At 44.2% G+C, this 24,608-nt stretch overlaps 1 protein-coding gene across 3 annotated transcripts in view; it reads left to right on the forward strand.

The window, feature by feature from the left end:
• Positions 1–829: 829 nt before the first annotated feature.
• The window catches only part of LOC147439449 (BTB/POZ domain-containing protein At1g01640-like), a 35,067-nt gene continuing 11,288 nt past the window's right edge, over positions 830–24,608 (forward strand). The window contains exons 1-2 of one of the 3 annotated variants that reach the window (XM_086485302.1): positions 888–964; positions 1,083–1,634. The gene's annotated coding sequence lies outside the window, so the exon portion shown is untranslated. Of the gene's footprint in view, positions 965–1,082; positions 1,635–24,608 lie in introns of all 3 variants that reach the window. The other 2 variants (XM_086485301.1, XM_086485300.1) reach the window with 2 other exon arrangements.

Consider the following 24,608-nt stretch of genomic DNA (forward strand, 5'->3'; position numbering starts at 1 on the left):
GGTGACAAAGAATGCATTCACCACATGAAGTAAGGGAAAGGAAGCCATAGGTTTAGTGCCTTGCATTTGTAGGAACCTCTAAAGGGCACACGAATTTTCGGTAGGTTGAGCCTACAGGAGGGTGTAGAGTCCTAAACACACTAACGTCTCACAGTTTGAGCCCACTAGAGGGTGTAGCGTCTTGACCACAAGGCCCAAGCATTTCGCCCGACAATTGCTTATTTCAAGATGCTTGGTGTATTAAGTCCAATAAGTACGATACTAAAAGTTACATCCGAATGATATCTAGAAAGTGCAATATAGATGAGGAGGCTTAGAGAAGCAATATCTAATGCTTTCTTCTATAGCTAGAATGAGCACTGCTAGACAATTGTGCCATTGGATATGTAGAAGACAAAGATGTACACACTTGCATCTATTCTCCATAGAGACTGATCAAGATTGATCTTTTGAGTGCAAAGTAGTAGGCATAGATATTAATTAGGAGGTTCTCTATAGGGAACGTGAAGTTGTCCCAATTGCAAAAATGAACCCAACAAAATAAGAAAGAACCCCTTTACAAACATGATTCGCTTCAAGTGGCATTTAACATAACCAATCTACTACACATGGGTGGTAGAAAGAGTATTTCAAGTTTCCTATTGTCACATACACTCACTCAAACATATGTAAACAAGTATCATTAAGTTAATGGTGATAGTGTCCATTGTGTGTGTGTGTCATGGAGGGATGTATAAAAATAAACACACACATGTACATACATTCACTGATGGTAAGAGCGAGTGAGACCCGTTACCGACTGGTCGTGCAAGCTAGTGGGCTGGAAAAATCTACAGTCGACACGTGGCAAGCGTAGCATTCCGGCGGTCACACGACTTTCACGTTAACTTTTGAGAAGCCGCGACTCCCTGAATGAAACCAAAGCGTGCAGGTGACTATCCGCAGCCCGTTCAAAATGCAACAGGTATTTGCTACACACACACACACACACACACACACACACACACACAGAGAGAGAGAGAGAGAGAGAGAGAGAGAGAGAGAGCGCTCAATTCCTTCTCTGAATCGACTTAATCGTTTAGGTACTCTATCTGCTCATCAGTCTGCCTAAGTCGAGTTGTACGCATTGACCACATCGGTCAGTAATGATACCTCTTGGATGGGCTTCGGTTCGGATTGGAGATGGTGTAGCGAATGCATGATCCATTCCCTGAAAGAAAGGGTGACCACAGCCGACCGGTTGATGCCAGGAGCCATGGTGGGAGCATTTTCTGAAGGGAATGGTCAGTGGATGACCATTCCTGACCGTCAAATGTCGTGGGGAGGGGGGCAAGGAGACAAAGAGTGTACCCTGACAAGGCGACTGCAGTAGCAAAGAAAAAGCCTGACAAGCAAGTGCAAATTATGAGCGCTGATGTAGCAGCACCTCATCACATTCCCTGCGCTGAGTTGGAGCTCCTTCATTGCCTAGAGAATGGGTAAATTCTGCGTGCTGACATGGTGTGCATCCAAGAGCTGCAACTCTCCATTCCGCACAGGAATGTTGAGTTGATGGACGGCCCCCGACTCACGACTTTGACGGAATGGTTATATGCTCTTCTGGTATGAGCTTTCAACGTGCACAGTTACACTAGGTGCTATCCCAGTTGCCTTTCTTACCTTTTATGACTCAATTATGGAAAAAGCTCGATTCAGAGTCCTTATAATTACCATTTTCTGGATTTCCTACACGAGAGACAGAAGGGGGAAATACGACAAGATGCATGAAGTTAGGACTGAAAGGGTGCTCCTGCCGGATATCGTACCCGACAAACAAAAGGGGAAAACATGACATCATTCATCTGCAAACATTGTGGTTTTATGAACATAAACAGAGGTTACAAGAGAGACGGTAGATTCAAGAGTATGATACCTTATGTCATATTCCAGGCTTGGGCAATAAGGGTCGGATTAGAAATGACCTCACAAGATAGTATGAAGGGCCAAAGAAAGTCAAAGCCCCAATATCGTAGTCCACAATCTGCAGGGTGCAATCTAGGGTACACAATCCAGAGGGACCATTGAAAACTAAAAACAAAGTATGGTCTTTAAATTCTCAAAGCAAAACGCACCAATCATTTCCTATGCGCAAGAGGGTTGCTCAAAAGGTCAATTCTCATTCGAAGCTGCAGCCAAGAGCAAGGCAAATGTGGCTCCCTAAGGCAGAAATACCCGAGTGTAATTGACCTTTTTCCTTATACATACAAATTGTGAAGCAACAAAGGACGTGAAGCAATGTGTACCCATCATAGGTGGATGAACAACACTATGGTAGTAATGCTTCTTGTAATTTAAGTCTCGTAATCAAGTTTTTTTAATCAAGTATTAAGAGCTCTTGTAATCAAGATTAAAGTCGTGATCAAGTTGCAAGCTCTTGTATATTGTGAACGCCTCCTCTTGCTCTCTTCTAGCTCGAGACGCGCTCATAACAAAAACCATCCTTTGCAAGTTCCATGGGTTTCTGAATGCTCTTAGACTTTTTGCTTCAAGCAATATCTTCGGATCTCTTTAGTTAATCCGCAACAAAACTGCTCCATCCGCTCCAAAAAAGGAATCAAGCAATTGGTAAAAAGGTACTCCAAAATTGTTGACAATATGTAGCCAAGGTATTGTCTTCGTGCACCTTCAAATGGTTCCAAGTCGTAACCACATCGTGTTTGTACTGCTTGGTGAACCATATTTAAGTGAACACTTTCTTGAACTTTACCCACGTTTTCAGAGCTTTATTGTACAGAAGCAGGGTTGACCACCATGTCTGCTTTAGAACAGATTCCGCCTTTTGTTCCTACTTTGGAGGCTTCATAGAAGTTGCTTCTAGAGAAAGTGGTGTCAAATTGTTGTATGTGAGAAAGGGTTTGATGAAAACCCGAAAAAGTATCGAAGCTTGCTTGACCCCATCCTTTCTATCTTTTGTGGTGTGTATGCCCTATCAACTACCTGTTCTTTTGTGCTAATTTTTCCAATTTAACGCTTCTCTTAGTGCTAGGCTTCATTATGGTTGAGTCTGCCCTTGATCTCCGGAGTCATGACAGAAACTCAGCACGCTGTATGCTCATGTGTGTGTGCGTGTGGTGTGTGTTGTGTTTGGGAGCATATGTTTGTACCTAGTTCTACACCCACTATTGGGCACTGACGACGTTAGTGGGGATGTCGTGGTATTTAGTCAATACTATGCATGATGGAGCTGATGGTTATATTGTCTCGTGGGTGACTACCATGAGGCTATACCTTGCACTTTCCTTCAAGGGTGAATCTGGGTATATCCTGGATGCATCTAGGTATATCGAACCTTGCTTGACCCCATCCTTGAACTCTTTAGTCTTCTTTTTCTTCTTCTCAAGGTTGTCGTACTGAGTGGCTCTCCACACAGGTGATCTGATTCTATTGTAAATGGTACCAAACGTGTGGGAATCACTATCAGAAGTTTTGGAAGAGGATGAGGTCTCCTCCTCTGAGCTGCTAGATTGCTTTCTGTGCTTTCTAGACTTCTTCTTGGATTTGCTTTTCTTGCTTTTCTTGTTCTCTCTCTCTCCTTCTTCTACCTCTTTTTAGCCTCACTGGAACTAGAGGAAGATGAAATGTTAGAGATGTTTGAAGACAAGGAAGAACTGGGGTCATCCTTAAAAGCAAACACACTTCTTGGATCCACTAGCCGCCTCAAAAGTCGTTTTTTGGTTCGAGTAACCGGCAAAAATTTCCAACTTGCTTTTCTACCAAGAATTCTTGTTGGCTTTCATCTTTTGACAGATCTACTCAAGAGCTTTGTCAAAATCCTCTTGCAAGTGGAATTATTGCTTTTTTGCACCCAGCTTTGCTTTGATCTTCATGGCCGACTTGATAGGTGAGTGGGATGGCCTTCTTCCATCGGGAGTGACCCTCATTAAGTGGATGATTCTTTAGATACTTCACATAGTTCGGGTCCTCGGAGTGCTTGATCATTCGCTTTGCACAGGTATCAACTTGGAGTTGACTCTTGAACAGTGTACACACCTTGTCAAGATCCCCCTTCGGAAACTTGCTGTTGTCCTCTACCGATTCCTTGGGAGGAGTTTTGTGTCCCTTCAAATTTTCGTTTGTTTTACATCCTTAGCCTACTGTGATCCTCGTTTGTCGTGTTGTTGTTGGTTGTGTGTGTGCTTATCATGTGTGTGCTCATGTTGATGATGGGAGGTCTTACCGTACTGTCACAATCTTGAGCACCCCAAGTCCAGAATCCGGCACGACACACAAGAGAATCGCTTTAAAATACTTCACAACTTTAAAATTTAAGTAGACACGGCCCGACGTAGTTCCGTACCCAGAGGTATTGACCCCAAAATCTGGCACTCCTTTCTTCTTTATATTAATGCTTGAGCAAAGTACAACTCCCGAGGGGACCTCTACTCTCAAACTCTGAGTCCAGATGCTCTAAAGAGTGAGGCCCCAAGGGTCTATTTATTCTTACAAGGGATGCCCCAAAGGCAGTTAAAACTCAAAAGCAATCTGTCCCAAAAGAAACTTATTCCAAAATCTGTCAAAAGCAGTCAGTGCAATTTGCGAAAATCCATGCAGTCTACCACGTCATCAGCCAGCGTAAATTCTAGGATTCCGTACACGACGTTAGCAGTCAGCGCGAAGTTCGGGCCTATCCATACAATCTGTTGCCACGTCATCAGCCAGTGCAAATTCTAGGATTCTGTACACGACGTTAGTAGTCAGCGCGAAGTTCGTGCCTATCCGTACAATCTGTTGCCACGTCAGCCTGCTCTGTCCGCGGGTCGTTATGCCATGTCATCATTTTGTGGCATACCCCCCTCTTGAAAGTATTGTAATCACCCTTGATTACGCCTGCAAAATCATACATAAGCCATAAACCAGTTCAGTAGACACTGACTTTAAGTACTGACGCTCTAGACGACACAAATCCAGCACTTGTACAAAACGACAATCACATCACATTCAAACCATATCACATAAAGTCTAGGACCATGATTCTTGGCAACGTATTTAGCAATCACATCTAGATCCGCATCGGACCTCACTGATGTCGGATTAGCTAATCCATATTGCAATCATGTCCATGGAGTTCGTTTTGATCTAGGACCATGATTCCTGACAAAGTATTTAGTAACCACATCTAGATCCATCCCGGATCTCACTGATGTCGATTAACTAATCCCATATTGCGATCATGTCCATAGATTTCTCAAAACCGAAATGTTATGGTCATTTGGTCAATCATTCCATATGTACTTAAGCACAATCATGTGCGAGTAATCATTTCCAAGGATCCCAATCCATCAATCACACATTGAGTTCATACTGAACAAAGTGATTCAATCATACAGTTCTAGTTGTGTGGCCCTCTCATCCCGCGAGAACTCTTGATGCGCTCACAAAAGTTCCATTGATTCATTCAGGATTCAAAATTCATGATTCTTTTTGTTATCAGGTTCATTCTAGAGCTGTCATTGCTCCAAAATCATCATCATCTCATTCTCGATCCTGTTATCTGCACACATAAAGCAAGTTCTTCCAGAAAATTTTTTTTAAAAAATTTTCTTTTCTACCTTCGCGATTTTCGGAAATTAGGGTTTTTGGCAGAAATTAGGGTTTCTGCTGTCCGTAGCCACGTCATCACTTTGTGACAGAACGTGGTAATACGTTCAGTTCAAGTGCTTGTATAGACTTCTCCTCAGTAATAAAGATACTATTACGGGGGGGGGGACCAGCCCATCTTCTAGTCCCCAGTACTGTGTCAATCTTCTCACTCTCTCTCTCTCTATTTATTTCTCTCTATATCCTTTGGCTTCAATATTAAGTGATAAATTCTATCTATCCGAGTATATTTTATATTGTTATGTGCTCCCGTTTGTGAAGTGGTATCAGAGCATGGTCTCCTCTCTTTCTCTGTAAAGGAGGATGACTTTGGGAAGATACGGGAAGAAGCCATGACAAGCCAAGAGAGAAGTAAGGAGGTAGAAACCTAAGTTTTGCAGGAAAAGCTCGTAGAATTGGGAAATTTTTTTTTTCTTTTTGCAAGAAGTCGAGAAGGCGACAAGAGTATGATGCTCAAGAACCTAGAGAATCCAAGGAGCGGAATACTCAAGATCCTTCAGAACCCAAAAGATATCCATGAACATCAATCCAGAACCATAGCCAAGAAATCTAGTCATTTTGGGAAGGATAGGAAGAAGGTGTCTAGACATAGGAACACTCCAGTCAAGTTTGATACTTTTGACGGAAGGGAAGATGTTTCAAAAGCTACGGCTTTCATTCGACAGTTTGAAGATTGCCTTTGCAAAGGGCAATTTCTGAAAAGCGTCGAAGGTGAGGCATGTGACCAAACACCTAAAGGGGAATTGCAAGTACTTGGTGATATACCAAAGCTCTGCAAGGAATTCACAACAAGGCTTAGATTCAATTCAAGGTTGAATATTTGGACAAATTTGTTTCCTCTACGCATTGAGGAAGGCATCAAAGAAGATTGGGATCGGTTTGCCCGATAGGAGCACGAGCGAGTCATGGATTATGTGAATGAGTATTTGTTCACTCTTTCCAAGGTGGCTCCATTCTTGAACCTCTTTGAGGAAGAAACGATAAAGAAGTTTAACGAAGGACTTTTTTAAACGCATTCGCAAGATACTTTGTAGCGGATGGTGGAGTCAGCAGTACAAGCTGAAAGTGTACACCTCAGTGTACATAGAATCTAATCCCCACAGTGGGACGGGAACCATTGAACACAGAACAATGAATTTTTGTTACCCCTCCTCGAAGGATACGTTGCTATCCGGAGAAAGTTTGGAGTAAGGGAATTCAATCTAACTTCTGAGTTTTTGAATAGAAGACCCTCAAACTTCAAGTGAGAGGTCAGGTCTGATTAAAGTTACATCTTTGAGGAAGTTACAAAGTGCGCTTTCTTTTTCGCACGAGGAATGCATAAGTCTAACGAGGACTGATCACTCTTGAGTGCTTATGAGAGTAGGGTTGAGTCAGAACATTGTTTTATACGATGAACTACTTTGTATAACCATCCGGAAGGTCCATGATTGATCTGGCATTCGGTAATTCTTGAACAGATTACCTGCTATTGCGGGTAGGAAATTATGAAGGAACCATTCTGAGCTTACAAGCAAAGAAAAGCTTTCATTAAGCTTGAGTACTCTTTAAGCCTACACCCCTGACCCGGTAAGGGAAGATATGGTAGTGCTTTTCGCACAAGTGAAGGAATACTCTCTTTACGAGGGAAGGAACAAGCAACGACTACGGCCTATGATCGAGGAATCCAAGGATTAAAATTCTAGTTTATTTGATGAGCGCGTTTTGCTCTAAGATTGAGCCAAGGGATCGTCAGGTTGAGTGTCTTCGCTCTAGGATCTTACGAAGGGAAGGTAATTTCCCAGGCTCACTGAAATTTATGTACACCTTTGGATACATAGATAACACACGAAGATGCAGAGTTGTGCTAAGGTGGGTCATATACCAATCGAACTTTTTTTCTGTTGAACGGAATGAGATGAACCAACTTCCTTTTCAGGAACTGGACGGGAGTTTGTTATACTCTCTTGAGCGCCTTTTCGCACGCAAGGATATTCCGACACGAGAATCTCTATTTGAGATGTGTTCGGTAGCAGGACTTTGAGTCTCTACGGAGAAGAGGTTTTCTGATGATCGTCAATCATTGAGTACGCTATGTGCTTTAAACATTACAAAAGCAACTTTTGGTTGCGGTATATGTTTCTCCATGAGCAGGTCAAGCAGCATTTACACGCTGCTGGAATAAATTCAAAAAATTATATTCGTAAGAGTATAATTCGCCAACAGTTTTAAAATGGTAAGAATTACCTTAACCACATATGGGAGAACATCATTGAGATCTAAAGTGGGTTCGCCCATAAGTGGGCAGAGTTTGAACTTATGTTCACAGAATGGTATGGCTAGAATTTTATTTGCCTAAGATTTTGCAAGTCATCATTGGTGCTTGCAAGGTGATTTTTTTTTATTTTGCAAGGGAGAGACGCTAATGCACGTCGGGAAAACACTGCTGGTGGTAATAACTCGCAAGAGGAAAATTTGGAAAGAAGTGCTGCCGTACACAAGAAATCTTCGGATTGGAACCATCTGCCTACGTTGAGCAGCGGCCCGGAAAAGGAACCTTCTTTAAGGTGATCGCAGACTTTGTTTGTGAAAGAAAGACATCGAGATTAATACTCTATGATTTGGGCATTCCCTATGTGGGAGGACACAAGAGGTTTAATATCCTCAGGACTAAAAACGCAAGGTTATGCGCAAGGACAGAGACCTGAATTGATTTCTAGGAGGATTATTCTTCTCGGATTGAGAAGATGGAATTAACTTAACAGATTTTTGGATAAGGAAACTTCCGATCTGTTGGAAAGACGCGAATGACGAGTTCTTACATGGCTCGTAAGTTTGATGATTGGTGAAGGATATCCTCAAGGTACTAGAGGAAGGACATGAACCGGTAAGGTAAGTATTGATTTTTTTTGAATTTTTATTTAATTTAATTTCCAAGGACTAGCTCAACTCACCATTGAGCAAGATTTGAAATTTTTCCGGTTTCTCCCCGGCAGTTCAGTTAGACCTCTACAATTGAGGACAATTGTTTATAAGTGAGAGGGATGTTGCTAAATTGGCTTTATCTGACATAAAAATAATTCTAAATGAATTATTGGATTTATAAGTGAGAGGGTTTTCTCGCTTGGAACACCAAGAAAAATAATTCTAAATGAATTATTACAATTTTAAGTGAGAGGGTTTTTCTCACTGGAGACATTCGAGTACAGAGTATTCCTAGTGTGTCGTTCAAAGTAATGACAGGAGCACTGAGAAGGGGAAATCTGTAAGGCCACGAGGAATGAGTACTTCTAATGCGTCACATCGAATGGGTGACAGGGAGCATCGGGAAGAAGTATTCGACCATCCGGGAACGGACATTTCTGATACGTCATAGGGTGGGTGACATAGAGCATCGCGAAGGAGATTGTACCGTAAGTTCCGTAGGAAAGGACTAGGTGATGGGTATTCCTGATGCGTCACAAGGTGGGTGACGGGTGCATTGGAAAGGGGATATCCATAGTCGAGAGGAAATTCCGAAGTGTGTTAGAATTGTGCACAAGGAAAAGAAAGCACTTGAATGAAGATGGGTTCAGAGGAAACTTTGAGGAAAAACAGATGCTTTTTGAGAAAGCGGGATTGCCTTTTAGGAAAGCAGATGCTTTCCCGCGAGGAAGTCTATGTCTGCATTGAAAAGTGCATGTGATTGCATGAAGGGACGCCTGGGAAGTGCTGTGAAAGCATTGTTTTTAACTTATAAGGTTTTATTGAGTTTCTGGGCAGATTCAGACTATTTTTAAAAGACGCCAGCCACCCACTTAATAAGTGGACAGCCATCTGATAAATAAGGCAATAGATCAGCCAACGTTTCCTCTCTCTTTATCTGACAGAACAGCGAAGACGAAAAAAAAAAAAGGGCCGCGATCTCTACGCGAGCAGCTATTCGTGTCCGTGGCCAGGAGCTATAAAAGCATCACATACCCTCACTCAAAGGAGAGGATCAGTTTTTGCAAGAAGGAGATGCTGCTATAGAGTTCACCTGCAAAGAAGACGTTTGCCGGTGATGCCCATGACTGTCCCAAGTGTACCCGATGTCGCCAAGACACAGTGTGCGAGCTCCCTCGCGAAGAAGTGCCTACGGAGCGTATTTCCATCGTGACAAGCTGCTGTTTTTCTCTGTTTTCAGCCCATAAACATCGTAGACGAGGCTGATTTACGAGAAGGAACCCGAGAACACACCTCTTTTGTGTGTAGGATTGGAAGAGAGGATTTTCTATGTAGAAGTATCTTCCGGGGAATTGCTTTTTGAGAACCGAGTTGCGATTCGAGCGTTGAGACTTTGAAGGTAACGATTTTCATGTTATGATCTCTAGGTATTGGTTTGCAAGTGTACTTCCTCTTAGTGAGGGAGTAGGAGCAGAGAAAGCGCTCTGAGGAATTAGAGCCAGATCAGCCCAAGGGTTTCGTACCCGAGTTTGGGAAGTAGATCCACGGATCGGAGAAAGGTAGTCTCTCAAGTTGTGATCCGGAAGTTGGGATTCCCAAGTAGGGACTTTGTGTCCGGGAAAGCAGAGTTGTTTTGCGGGAAGAGGACTCTGCAAACAGAGTTGGAAAAGAGAGTTGCAGGAATGTCATGCCCTGAGTCTGGTAGTGAGATCCAGAGGTGAGAACCTTGGTTCTCAAGGATTTGGAATAAGGAACGGAAGTTCCTTGGAATAGGGTTTTGCCCTAGGAATCGGAAGCTTAGGCTTCTGGGAACCATCGAGTCTTATTCTAGAACGAACGTGGTAATACGTTCGGTTCAAGTGCTTGTATAGACTTCTCCTCGGTAATAAAGATACTATTACAGGGGGGGGGCAGCCCATCTTCTGGTCCCCAGTACTGTGTCGATCTTCTCTCTCTCTCTCTCTCTATTTATTTCTCTCTATATCCTTTGGCTTCAATATTAAGTGATAAATTCTATTTATCCGAATATATTTATATTGTTATGCGCTCCCGTTTGTGACACTTAGCCTCGCGAGAACCCGCATCCTTTGGTTGCAGATCCTCGCTAGATACCCCATTTAGTACCAGATCAGCCTAGCGTTTTCGGAATTCAGCAGATAAGCCTGGCGTTTTCAGATTCCAGCCAGATCAGCCAACATTTTTGCATTTCAGCCCTACTTTGGCGAAGCAGTTGCAGATCCAGGCCGCAGTACCTCCACAGTAGTAGATCTCCAGCAGAGCATCTAACGTTTTCAGTTTTCAGCCTTGACGCTGTCGTCGTCGACACTATCGTCGTCTCTGACATCGTCAGTGTCATCGCAGATCTTTATCTTGACGACGACACCTTCGTCATCGTCATCATCATCGTCATCGCAGATCCCTATCTTTACGATGACACCTTTGTCCTCATCATCGCAGTCTTGGACTTGACGACGACACCATCGTCGTCATCGTCATCATCGTCGTCGTCGGCATAGTCGTCATCAAGTACCACAACATCATTACACCTTAGCATCAGCATCTTAGCATCCAATCATTGTAGTAGCATTTATGCAAGAATAAAGAAAGTACTTGCTCTGGCAACAAAGCAAGGGGACCCTTGAGGGTTGAAACCTGACATCCATGTGTCGTCTCTTTTCTCTCTCTTGTCTCTCTCAGTTCCATTCAGTTCTTTCAATTGAAGTAAATTGTCCCTTGTGTTTGTATGCGGAGTACTAGATCCAAGCAAAATCCTTATTCTCTTCCACTGCACCTGACATTGGTAAACACCGACCATACGAGTTACTAGGTAGCCTTATTACTGTCGTAGAATTCTAGCCTTCGTGCAGACTCTGCCTGCAAGCAAGCACTACCACCTGAATAGTCCTGTCGTGAAAACATTGCGGGTGAAGTTAAAAGGTAAGGGTGCTCGGAGAAAAATCCAAGGGTTTCTTGTCGACGGAAGTGGATGCATGCTACATGCGAATGCGAATGCAGAAGAGGCTAGGGACCCTGTCTCCAACTCCTTCCATATCTGCGTAAGAGGCAAGTAGATCTTGGTACTCAAGATCTAGGTTTTCGTGTATCCGATGTCGATCTTCCTTCAAAGACATGGCAATGAAGATCGGAGGTGGTACTGGATGCATGATACTGAGGGTTTTGAGAGGCTAACAAGTCCGGGGTAGGGACATGAAGCTTTTTTAAGGAAAAAAAATGGGAGAGGTTCTTTGGGTTCTTGGTCTTGCTTAGGTTCTTTGGGTTCTGTTCTTCTTGGGTTCTTCTTGGTCCTTGGGGTTCATTGTTCTTGATGGTTCTTCCCTTGAGTTCGCGAAGCCAAAGCACACACAGAGCTCTGATACCAATGTTAGGTGCAGTGCACACAGAGCTCTGATACCAATGTCAGGTGCAGCGGAAGTGAGAGTTGATAGTGCTCAAGATGAGTGCTCCAAATTGTGCTCAAGGGTACCTTTTACTTACGAAAGGGAGAGCCTTCCGCTCTTCTTACAGAGAGAGTGCAAGTGCAATGATCGCAAACAAAGTGAATGCTACTGTGAATGAAAGTGTTGAGAGAGAGAGAGAGAGAGAGAGAGAGAGAGAGAGAGAGAGGGGAATACGACACCAGACTGTTCTCAAACCCTCCTCCAAGGTCCCTCTCTATGGCGAGAGATGTCTATGCTATAGATTGCATAGCATCTATACCATTGTACGGGATTTGTTCAATCTATAGCATAGACCTCTCTCGCCATAGAGAGGGAGGCCCTTGGAGGAGGGTTTGAGAACCGTATGGTGTCGTATTCTTCTCTCTCTCTCTCTCTCTCTCTCTCTCTCTCTTAGCACTTCCATTCACAGTAGTATTCACTTTGTTTGTGATCATTGCACTTGCACTCTCTCTCTAAGAAGAACGGAAGGCTCTCCCTTCCGTAAGTTAAAGGAACCCTTGAGCACAGTTTGGAGCACTCATCCTGAGCACTATCAACTTTCACTTCCATTGCACCTTACATAGTGCTCATGATGTTGCCCATCAACAAGCTGATCATAGATCCTCAAAAAATCTGAATCTTCAACATATTGTGTCTTCATTTCGTCTAGTTCACAATGGTACGAAATTGACATTGCTAAAATTTGGGGCTTTCGTGACAATGCATCAGCCACCACGTTCTTTTTCCCTTGCACATTCACAATTTGAAAATGGAACATTGACAAGATGTTTGCCCATCGCATGTGTTTCTCAGACAACTTCGTTTGTGTGAGAAAGTATCGCAAGGTTTGATGATCTGTGTGGAAAATCAGCCCCTAGCAGATAATGTTTCCAACTAGTGAAAGCGTGAATAACTGCGAGCAATTCCTTCTCATAAACTTGCAAGTTCCTTTCGGTCTTCAAAAGAATTTTGCTCTCATATGCGACTACTCGGCCATTCTAATTTCTACATTAGAAATACACCAAGACTGTGGCCACATGCATCACATTGAACCACAAAAGGTTTCGAAAGATCTAGCAAAATGATGACCGGATTTGAAGTCAGCTTTTCTTTCAAGTGCTTGAAGGCTAGAATTTCCTTGGCTCTCCAATTGAAAGTAACTCCTTTCCCTTGCAATGCATGGAGTGGAGAAGCAATCTCAGCAAAATTTTGGATGAGCCTCCTATAGTAGGAACATAAGCCTAGAAAGCTTCGAATGTCACGAACTTCAAGTCTGGCCATGACCTAATTGCTTCCACTTTGGTGGGATCCATGCGTACCCCATCCTTTGAAACAATGTGCCCAAAGGAAATAAATTTCTTTTAAAAAGAATTCACTCTTTTTCACATTAATGAGTAGCCTGTTCTTGCGTAGCTCATTGAAAACTGCGATCAAGTGATCCCTATACTCCTCTTCAGACTTTGAGTAGACAATCCTGTCATCAAAGAAGGTACCCACGAAGTTTCTATGTGATCTAAATATTTTGTCCATCATTCTATTGTGAGACCGAATGGCATGACAAGAAACTCATAGAGACCAAATGCTGTCTTGAATGCAGTCTTATGGACATCTTCTGGCCTAATGCGTATCTGGTGGTACCCACTCTTTAGGTCTATCCCGGTAAACAGTGACGCTCCCTCAAGCCGATCAAGGAGGTCATCTATCCTCGGTATGGGGAACCTGTTCTTGATGGTATTCTTATTTGGGGCACTATAGTCAATGCACATGTGCCATGAACCATCCTTCTTTTGCACTAGGAGTACATGCGAACAAAAAGGGGATGAACTGGGTTGAATCAGCCCCTTCTCTAAAAGCTCGTTGACTTGACTCATGATCTCTTCTTGCTAGGTTGCACTAACCCTGTACGGTGGTCTATCCGGTGGACTAGAACCTGGCACTAGATCTATGGTATGATCCTCAAGTTTCTCAGGAGGTAACTCTATAACCGGCCTGTACAACGTAGAGGGCGGTACTATTTCAATTACCTGTTAACTTTACACAGAGCACTGAGAAGGGAAGAGAACACAGTTGCGTCCAGCGACTAGAATGTCACTGCGCACACGAGACCGACACCCTGTAGGCCCCAAAGACTGGCGCCCCTTTCGGTATTTCTTTACTCAAATTAAAGTAGACGATCCGACCACTTAGCACAAGCTTTCACAAAGCTGTCCAAACCTGGCGAGGGCTGAAAACGCAGGTTTTCGACCTGATTTTGGCAGCATAACGGCGCAAAAACCCCTGTAGGTCAAAAGCACCTGTCTAGGATGGATTCCCTTGCTATCTGGAAGCTTTCTGGCGAGCTGTCACAGAATTTCAGCAGGCTGTAATTCCCTGTTTTTCACTGCCGGGTGCCCAAAAGCCTGTACACGCATCCCAAGGCTCTCACGAGACTCCCCCGGTGTTCACGAGAAAAACACAGCAGGCTGTAATTCGCTGTTTCGGATCGTTTTTAGCGGAGCGAACACGACTACGCGTGTCCCAAGGGCTCCCGCACGCAATGGGACAGTTCCCGTGTGAATTGGACGAGTTTTCACGCGAGAAAACTCTCCGAACTCGCAATCTTTCGCGATGGAACTGTGCGTACCTGTGGGGGATTAGCAATTAGCTAATCCGGTTCCTGTTCAGAAGGCTCTTGCCTTGGCAAACGCGCATAAACCCCCAGAACTGTACATGTTCAACTGAGTAGCCCATCTAGTGGGGCATTACCATATGTGCCAAAGGGGAGAGAGAGATGCACGAGAGCAAATCATCGCGCTACATGAGACAGAGGAGAAGGCAAGCTTTCCATTAAAGCTGTAGACCTGCACCCACTACTCACACACACACTGTAGCTCACTTAGAGTAAAAATCAGCCTCCTCTCTCAAATTGGGCGCCCCCTCCAGCTGAGGTGTCCTGCAGGCAGCTCTCCTCCTGCCAAGTGTCCAGTTTGCCCCTTTGAGTTAATTCTCTAGTTCCCACTGACTTATAAAGTTATAAGTGACTTTCCGAGTGGCCCAGACTTCATTTGGCGCACACAGGCTTCCATACTCATCAGAATTCGGTGCTAACTGGCCCGACCAGTCCCAGACTGACCGACCTAGACTCCCGATGTGAGAAACCTATTCGGCCGCAACCGTTTCACACTGGCCATACAATGTCCACTTGCACCTTTTCAAGGGTCCCGGGGAAAACAAGTAAAAATAAAAATAAATAAGAATATCTAGTACTTATTTACGGAAGGCAACAGGAAAAATACACCTCCTGGTGACAAACTCCCCTGGCAAAGAGTCTGAAAAACAATCACTGAAACCACTTAGAAAAGTTGACCTATCTTTATCTAAGGTAGATAAATTAGACACAACTTCAGGTACTTCTTTTGCAAAGATCAAGTATGCAGAAAGATGATTCTTTATTACAGAAGCAGAAACAACTGGAATAGACTTGCCTTTAAGCTTTACATCAAGGACATGAGTCTTTCCTCTCTGTACAAGGGTAATCTTTTTGTTGTATCCACCATAGCATGCCACCTGTAACACCATGGGATACCCAATAACACATCACAGCCCTCAAGTGGCATAATATGAAATTCTTCCGCATCCACATAACTTTGAATGTGCAAATGAAGCTTCCCCAAAATGGGAGTAACAGGCTCTGAATGACTTGGGCATGCCAAACCTGCTTTACCTGTCATACTCATCTTCTATGCACGAATGCCCAACTTTGATACCAATTTTGGTGATATGAAATTTGCACGGGCTCCTGAATCAAAGAAAACCAATACTGTCTGGTCTCTAACTTTGCCACAAGCTCTGCACAATTCCGTGGCATCTATGTTTGGTTGGTCACCAACGAAATCTGGGACAAGTCCTGCACTGGGCTTTGGCATCTTTCCTTTACGCTCTGACTTGTCATTCTTATCCTGTGACTTCTTTTGTGGGCATTCATTCGCAAAATGTCTCTCCTCTTCACAAATGTAGCATTTCTTGGCCTCTCTCAGAGCTTTCCTTTGTTCAAAAGTTTTGCCAGAAAAATGCTTTTTATGTCCTTCTCGTAGCCCAGAAGAAGATTTAGACTCCTTCTTGGACGTGTCAGTTTCATCAGTGGAGGGCACAAAAGGCTTTGCTGCAGCAGTGCCCTCGGCTGAAAACTGTTTACCCTGGGGACCCTTTCTTGTGGCTATTCAATCCATCGGAATCTCCCTTCGACAGATTGCATTCTCAATCAACTGCGCCATATTCATGGCAGTATTCTTTGTGCAGTAGTCCTTGATTTTCTTGGGCAATCCGCAATAGTTCTTCTCAATCTGTTCTGACAATTGCACAAACCTATAGGAGGCTATTGGCAACAATGCGGCCCAAAACTGTTTATTGTACTCTTTAAGATTTACACACTGTTTAACATTTAACTCGTGTCATTATGTCATCACATCCACTTCAAAAGTGTTTGTAAGCCATGCAGGTGTAAAAAGCGGTTTGAATTGGACCCACGTTGTTAGGGCTTGACCTTGACTCAACAATGGTGGACCCTTTCAAGAAAGTGGTAGCCTTGCGTATCTTCGAAGACTTTGTGAAGTTTCCTCCAGCATAAGTTGCATCGAACTACTGTATGAAGGTCAAAGCCTTCAGTTGATCCTCAGTTCCCGTGAAAGTCTCAAACTTCACTCCCTACCCACCCACCTTGTAATCCTTAGGCTGACTCAAAGGAGTCAAATTATTATAAACAGGTGCCCGTAAAAGTGGTGCTCCAGGATTGACCATTCTTGCACTCACATCACTTGTTTTACTTGTCATATATGCATTTTGGACATATCGCTGCGAAAAACCAGCCATACCAAAGTGTGTTCCAGGCATTCGAAATTGACCATAGGCACCCTGAAAACCCAGTTGGACACCTATGTTCCCATGCATAGGGTTACCCATGCCTGTTTGCATTGTCCCAAACACATTCCTTGGCATATACGTTATAATCTATGGAATGTGTCCCAAACACATTCCTTGGCATATACGTTATAATCTATGGAATGTCCAGCCATAGCTTGAAACAGTGAACCACCTTCAAAATAACCAGGATATGTAGTAGGTAACGAAAGGGTCTTACACATAGCCTGTTCATTACTCCCTTGACCATTCACAAACGGTTCCTGTCCAAGTAAAGAAAATTGCCTTTTGGATCAATGGACACCGCTGGTTGCTCAACCACATGGGCTTTCCCTCGAGCATCACGAGTCCTATGTGCATTGGAAATCTCCTTTTCCTGCAAGGGCTTAGTCACGCTATGCGTCGGAGCCTGTAAATCTTGTATAGGAGCCTACAAGAACTCTTGCATCCTTGGGTTGTTCGCCAACTACTGAAACATTTCCATGTAGCTACGCAGTTGAGCTTTGAACAACCTGTCCTCTGCTTGAAGAGTTGAAGGAATTGTCTCTGTGCCATGTGAGGAAGATCCCTCTTCAGATATTTGGTCTCTCTTCTCTGCCATAATGAAAAGCTCTGTGTTGCTTTCGCCCACAACAATCCACTGTAAGGTGCAGCGAAGCGAATGTTAAACTTTGCTCAAGATGAGTGCTCCGAATTGTGCTCAAGGGTTCCTTTTACCTATGAAAGAGAGAGCCCTTCGTTCCTTTAGTGAGAGTGCAATTGATCACAAACAAAGTGGTAAACACTTTGAATGAAGGTGCTAAGACTGAGAGATAGAGAGAGAAGAATACGACACCAGAATGTTGTCAAACCCTCCTCCAAAGGCCCCACTCTCTATGGCGAGAGCGGTCTACTATTGATTGCACAAATCTCTATAATGCAATGGACTTGCCGACGATGAGGACGACGACGAGATAGGCTGAAAACTGAAAACGCTAAGGGCTGAAGTCTGCAAATCTTGTATCTGCTGAATTTTGACTCTATGTTGATGACGACGACACGACGACGGTGCGCTAAAAATGCAGATGCTGAAATTTGCGAATAGAGGACTGAATCTGCAAACACTGGCTGATGTGACCGTGCGGCGAGGATCTGCTGCGGGAAGGTGACATCTGCGAGGTTTGGGGGCTGTTCTGCGGTGTCTATATGCTGAAAACTGAGAACGCTGAAGCTAGGGCTGAATGCTGGGATCTGCTAACGCCGGGGCTAATCTACAACTGCAAAACGCCAGGGCTGAATCTTGTAGCAAAGCGCTAGGCTTGATCTGATGAAGAAAATGCTAGCTGTCTTGCCGGGAGTCTTGCTGAGAAGGTGCTCTGTTGGACACTTGTCCCTGCTGCCTCTTTTGCCAGAAAGTGCTAGCGCTAGGTTTCTTATATATTATCTTGCCAGAATTACCCTACCCAGTTTCCCAACAAAGTCACTTATTAATAATAAGTGAAAAATGGTTAAAATAGGGAAAATAGGTTCTGTGCACTGTAAAATGCTCCTGATGGAATCTGATGGTACTGCTGATGATCATGCTGTGTGCAACTAGAGGATATGCATCTACTCTAAGTGTTTGGACATACACTGTCTGCGAACAGACTCACAAAAGTGCCAGAACACTTCCTAAGCTAGGCTAACTGAACCCTTGTCATGAAGTATCTTGTCCACGTACACATAGGCTTAGATGTGCATGTGACATCCCCTCCTTTTTAAAGTGAGGTATTGGTACCGAACTGTATGGCGTCGAGGGAGATCGCCAACAATGGCTGGAATCTTGAAAAAGACTCTTCGCTGGCCCACTCTAATGCGTGGGTCATGCGATACTTGAACTTCATAAAGGTCTACAATGCTTGCTTCTTTGGGCCGCGCCGAAAGTGACACAAAGTCATCTGTGGCTGCTTCAATGGTCCAAATGAGTCTATGGACGTAGGTCCACCTTCATCAAGAATCTCCGAGGAGGAAAATTCTTGAAACCACTTTCAACACAAAAACATGAACATACCCATTCTATGTAAAGTGACTAGAAAAAGACCGTTCTTTCGAAAAAACTGTGCATGCAATGTAGATGAATAAAGTGACGGAGTGTCAAACCGTTCATCAAACATACGCAAAAAATGGGATCGAATCTTGACTTTCTGATCTAAATCAATCAACTGTGGCAAATCACAATGGAAATGCCGATGCTTGATGCTCAATCCTTCTTGTGCTCTTTTGGATACTCTTCATGCCAAGGAAGAGACATGGAATGTGAATTTCTTGACTGCAAACATTTCATCTTTTCATGAGTAATCTGCATACATCCGTGCTCATTCATGAGTGAATCGTGTTCATCGTACAATATGGCATGCCTATGAAAAGGGATCACATGAGGATGATGATGAAAATACAGGAAACCATCACGAATGAAACACTCGAACAATGCGTGCTGACTAATCATGCGCACACATAATACTTCTTGTGGGGGTTCTTGGGACCTTGACTCGAGAGCCAAGATCGGTTCTTCGTGATTGATCGAATCTGCAATGAGGTTAGCTTCACTAGACAAAGTATCAACTAAATCATCATCCTTGTGAACAATCACATCTTTATCATGCAAATCATCATGTTTGTGAATAATCACATCTTTATCATGCAATTCATGTGTGTCGTGCTTTGGAGAAGACAAGACTGAGAGAGTCTCCTTCTCCTGATTCTTTTCAATCGTTGCCTGCACATTAGAAATGAGAGATGAAGAATGAACAACTTCCTCTCCACGAATGACAATGGGAGAGTCACTTTTGGCATTGAAAGTGAACGTATTTTCCGCCCAATCAATGAGAGGGTTATGCTCACGAAACCATCGAATGCCCACCCGACACCTCGAAAGGAGATGTCTTGCTAACCTCCAAGCGGGCTCTTTGGATAAGAGAGTCACTAATCACATCATGCATACTGCCTGGGTCAAACAATATGACAAAACACTGACCCTTCACATGACCATAACACTTAATGAGAGACTCATCAATGGGAGGATCATGAGAAACTTGGGTCACACTCGTGTTCTCATTTATTGCATTGACAGAGAATGTGGTTTTTGTGGGTTCTTTAGATTCATTAGAGTCAAGCTTAGGACATGTTCTTTTAATGTGACCCTTGATGTGACAATGATAACATCAACCTTCCTTAGAATAAATGCTTTGCTCTTCCGACGTAATGTATCCTATTAAAATTCCTTGTTCTGTCTTTTCATCTGAGTGAGCTTAGGTTTAGTAATTGTGTGCGCTTTACCCTTAGGTTCATTTGGAGAGTTCTTTTCTGAGAGACTAGATGAAGATTGGTTAGAAGAGTTACCATTCGTACCATTCTTACCGTTCTTAGGGTTTTGAGAAGTCTGAGTGGTACCTTGAGAAGTCTTGTTCTCCTTTGGCTTTCCTTTATTGTGCTTCATCTCGTGTGCGAGAGCAATTGCTACCACCTTGTTGAGATCTATGGGGTCGAGGACTTCGACATCAAACCTGATATAGTCGTTCAACGCGAAAATGAAAGCCTCCTTGCGCTCATCATCCGATTTGCGTAATTGGGTACCGATCTGCAAAACACGATTAGAGAAAGACATAATTGGCAAACCATTTTGCTTGAGACTGTGCCAATCGTCTTTCAACCGTGCTAGGTACTAGGGTGGCATAAACCGTGCCTTGAGCTTGTCTTGGAAGTCGGCCCAATTGAAGGAGAGGGGCGCGTCTTCGTCGGCTTCCTTTAGGTGCGCGGCCAACTGTGCCTCTTCCCATGCGTGGTACCAATTAATGGCATCACCGGCAAGGTACATGGCTGCCGTCAAGACCTTACTATTTCCTGTTTTCTTATTTGTCGCAAACTAAGCATTAAATTGATGCAACCAAGAATGAATAACACTAGCATCCATCTTACCATCATACTTACTGAACTTGATCTTTTCTGTGACGGGGTTGTTGGAGTTCGAGTCTCTGCTACTTGATGAACTACCAACATCTTTGACCGGCTCGGGTTTTGAGGTAAGTACATGTAGGACCAACTCTTGCATGCATTGGTCTCTTTGCGCCTCACGCTCTAACTCCAAGGCCGCTCATCTTTCTTCGCGTTTGCGATCCAATTCTGTCTTTCTTTCTTCAACCGCCAAGCGCGCTTGCTCGCGATCACACTCTAAGGCTGCCGTTCTTTCTTTGTGTTCACGATCCAATTCTGCCTTTCTTTCTTCGTGCTCGCGCTCCAAGGCGGCGCGTTGCGCTTCTTATCGTATCATCATGTCCATCATCATCTTGACCAAAGCCTCCATAGGATTTGGTGCAATCCTTGCGTAGATGGGGAAGGGGGAGGGTCGGAAAAACCTCCTGGTGAGAAAAATTCTTCTTCTCCACTTCCATGCTTATCACCTCCATGCGAAGTATCCTTTCCGCTTCGGGTGATGACCATACACTGAAGTCTTGGGTTCTTAAGTTCACGAGGAACTTGGGTTCTTGAGGGTCTTGAGTTCTTGAGGTTCTTGATGTCTTTCTTTAGCTTGCAATCTGTGTTAGAAAAGGATCTTCTCTTACCCGAGCTCCTCTCTTTTCCGTGGCCGCACCCCTTGGCGGCCTTGCGCTCACACCAAGGTTGCTTTTTCCCACCTCACGTCGATTGGCTGGCCGCTAAGTGCACGGTCTGCTCTCAATGAGTGAAAAGAGAAACAAGGGGAGGCTAGACAAGCCCTTCTTTCTTGGGTTTCTTGTCACTCTTCAAAACACGATTAGGAATCGACACGCCCAAGTGGACTTGGGTTACGTGCGACCGCAACAAGCAAAAAAAATTCTGTGGTTCTTTCCTTGAGTGATTCAGAACATTGCCAAAGCTCTGATACCAATTTAAGGTGCAGTGGAGGTGAATGTTGAACTTTGCTCAAGATGAGTGCTCCAAACTGTGCTCAAGGGTTCCTTTTATTTACGAAAGGGAGAGCCTTTCGTTCCTTTAGTGAGAGTGCAAATGATCACAAACAAAGTGGTAAACACTGTGAATGAAGGTGCCGAGATTGAGAGATAGAGAGAGAAGAATACGACACCAGAATGTTGTCAAACCCTCCTCCGAAGGCCCCACTCTCTATGGCGAGAGCGGTCGACTATTGATTGCACAAATCTCTACAATGCAATGGACTTGCCGACGATGTCGACGACAATGAGGACGACGACGAGACGGGTTGAAAACTGAAAATGCTAAGGGCTGAAATCTGCAAATCTTGTATCTGCTGACTTCTGACTCTACGGCGACGATGACAACAGGACGACGTTGCGCTGAAAACACAGTTGCTGAAATCTGCGAATAGTGGGCTGAACTTGCAAACACTGGCTGATCTGTTGCGGGAAGGTGAGATTTGCGAGGTTTGGGGGCTGTTCTGCGGTGTCTATATGCTGAAAACTGAAAATGCTGAAGCTAGGGCTGAGAGCTGGGATCTTCTAACGCCAGGGCTGATCTGCAACTGCAAAATGCCAAGGCTGAATCTTGTAGCAAAACGCTAGGCTTCATCTGATGAAGAAAACGCTAGTTGTCTTTCCGGGGAGTTTTGCTTAGAAGGTGCTCTGTTGGACACTTGGTCCTTGCTGCCTCTTCTGCCAGAAAGTGCTAGCGCTAGGTTTCTTATATATTATCTTGCCATAATTGCCCTACCTAGTTTCCCAACAAAATCACTTATTAATAATAAGTGAAAAATGGCTAAAATAGGGAAAATAGGTTTTGTGCATTGTAAAATGCTCCTGATGGAATCTGATGGTACTGCTGATGATCATGATGTTTGCAACCAGAGGATATGCATCTACTCTCAAGTGTCTGGACATGCACAGTAGGTTGTAATTATCTGTTTGAATCGTTTTTAGCAGAGCGAACACGTCTACGCGTGTCCCAAGGGCTCCCGTACGCAATGGGACAGTCGCTTGTGATTTGGACGAGTTTTCACGCGAGAAAACTCTCCAAATTCGCAATCTTTTGCGATGGAATTGTTCGTACCTGTGGGGGATTAGCAATTAGCTAATCCGGTTCTTGTTCAGAAGGCTCTTGCCTTGGCAAACGTGCATAAAACCCCTTGAACTGTACATAGTCTGTAACCGGCGTGTTCAATCCAAAAAGGGCGGTAGACTTTACTTCAAACCTTGATTTAGCTTTCATCCATTATTAGTCGTCTATTTTACCTGTACTTTCAAGACACAACAAAGGGGAGAGGGATACAGGTTGCTAGATTGCACCTGTATGAGTAGACCGACACCAGATTGGCCCCTAACTTAGGCGCCCCTTTCGGTATTTCTTTATTGTTCAAAAGAGGGAATAAATGCTGTGGATCCCTACAAGCTGCCCCGCACAAACTTGGCTGAATTTCAACTGTTCCGGCCTGATTTCGGCAGCATAACTGTACTAGGACCCTTCACAGTCAGTATTCCCACGCATTGACTGACCTTCCCGACGCATACGGGCACTTTACAAAACCTGGCGAGAATTTGCAGCACGCTGAATTCTCTGTTTTCGGCCCCGAAAATGCGCCAGATCACCTGTACAGCGGTCCCCTTGCGTCCCCGAACCTCCTGGGGGTATTAGGGTCCGTTTAGGGCCAAAACCCTAAACCTGCAAAAATACACAGCAGGCTGTAATTTACTGTTTTGGGCTCCGTTTCGCGTGCCGGTCGCATCCGTAGCAAGTCCTCGAGCTCCCGCACCTGTAGGGCTACTTGCCCTTTGAATCGGACGAGATTTCTGGCGTGAAACCTCTCCGAATTCACCTGTACCTGCGGGGGAATTAGCCGCTAGCTAATCCAGTACTTGTGCAAGAGGCTCTTGCCTCGGCAATCGTGCATGAACCCACACAACTGTACATTGGTCAAATGAAGAGCCCACTAGAGGGGCATAACATACTGCCAAAGGGGAGAGAGAGGGCAATGCGTAGCGTGCAGGGCATCACTCCTGGCACCGCACTGTGCATAAGAGGGAAAGCAAGCACTCCATAGCTCTTAACCTGTGACAAATCTGAAAATGAGGCTCTCCCCCTCCTAAATTCAGCGCCACTTCTTGTTGCATGAGGCAAGTGCACCAGAAGGTGCCACTTGGCACATTTATAAGCATTTTCCCGTTTCGGGGTTGCCGTCTAAAAATATCCCAACCGGTTGCCCAGTTGACTTCACGGCAGAGTAAGAAAGTGCTCCCCTTGTCATTCCGGAGGTAATGACGTCAACACATTTTCAGGTCCCAAAATAGCAGTTTCCTAAATTTTAGGAGATGCTGCCATTGTATCTTTCTAGGTCATCCGACCCTCTTTGTACACTGCGGCCACATCCAGAACTGAAATGTAGCCTTTGTAGCAAAGGATTCCACTTTGGCTAGTCAATGACCCCACTTGGCTAACCATAGTCCTTGTCCAACCTTAGTGCTCTCTTGCCCTCAGGCCTGGACTCCCTCTGGATAGTTCCACACTAGCTATGCAATGCAGGGCAGTTAGATTTCCCGAGGGGTGTTTCCAAAAAGTGAAAGTAAATAGATAATAAGAAAGAAATCAACAAAAAGGATAGATAGTAGTCACACGCCGGGTTGTCCACGTTCGACGTACGGGATGTTCCGTACCACTCGTACGTTCCGTACATGAGTCGTTTTTTTTGTTGTTGTTGTTGTTGTTGTTGCGGGGCGATTTTTGGTGTGGGAATGTTTTGCATCTCGACTGCATTTGAACAAGAGCCCAATGGCT

Source organism: Adiantum capillus-veneris, chromosome 16 (genome assembly GCF_014529385.1).
Source record: "Adiantum capillus-veneris isolate H3 chromosome 16, ASM1452938v2, whole genome shotgun sequence".
Classification (NCBI taxonomy): Eukaryota; Viridiplantae; Streptophyta; class Polypodiopsida; order Polypodiales; family Pteridaceae; genus Adiantum; species Adiantum capillus-veneris.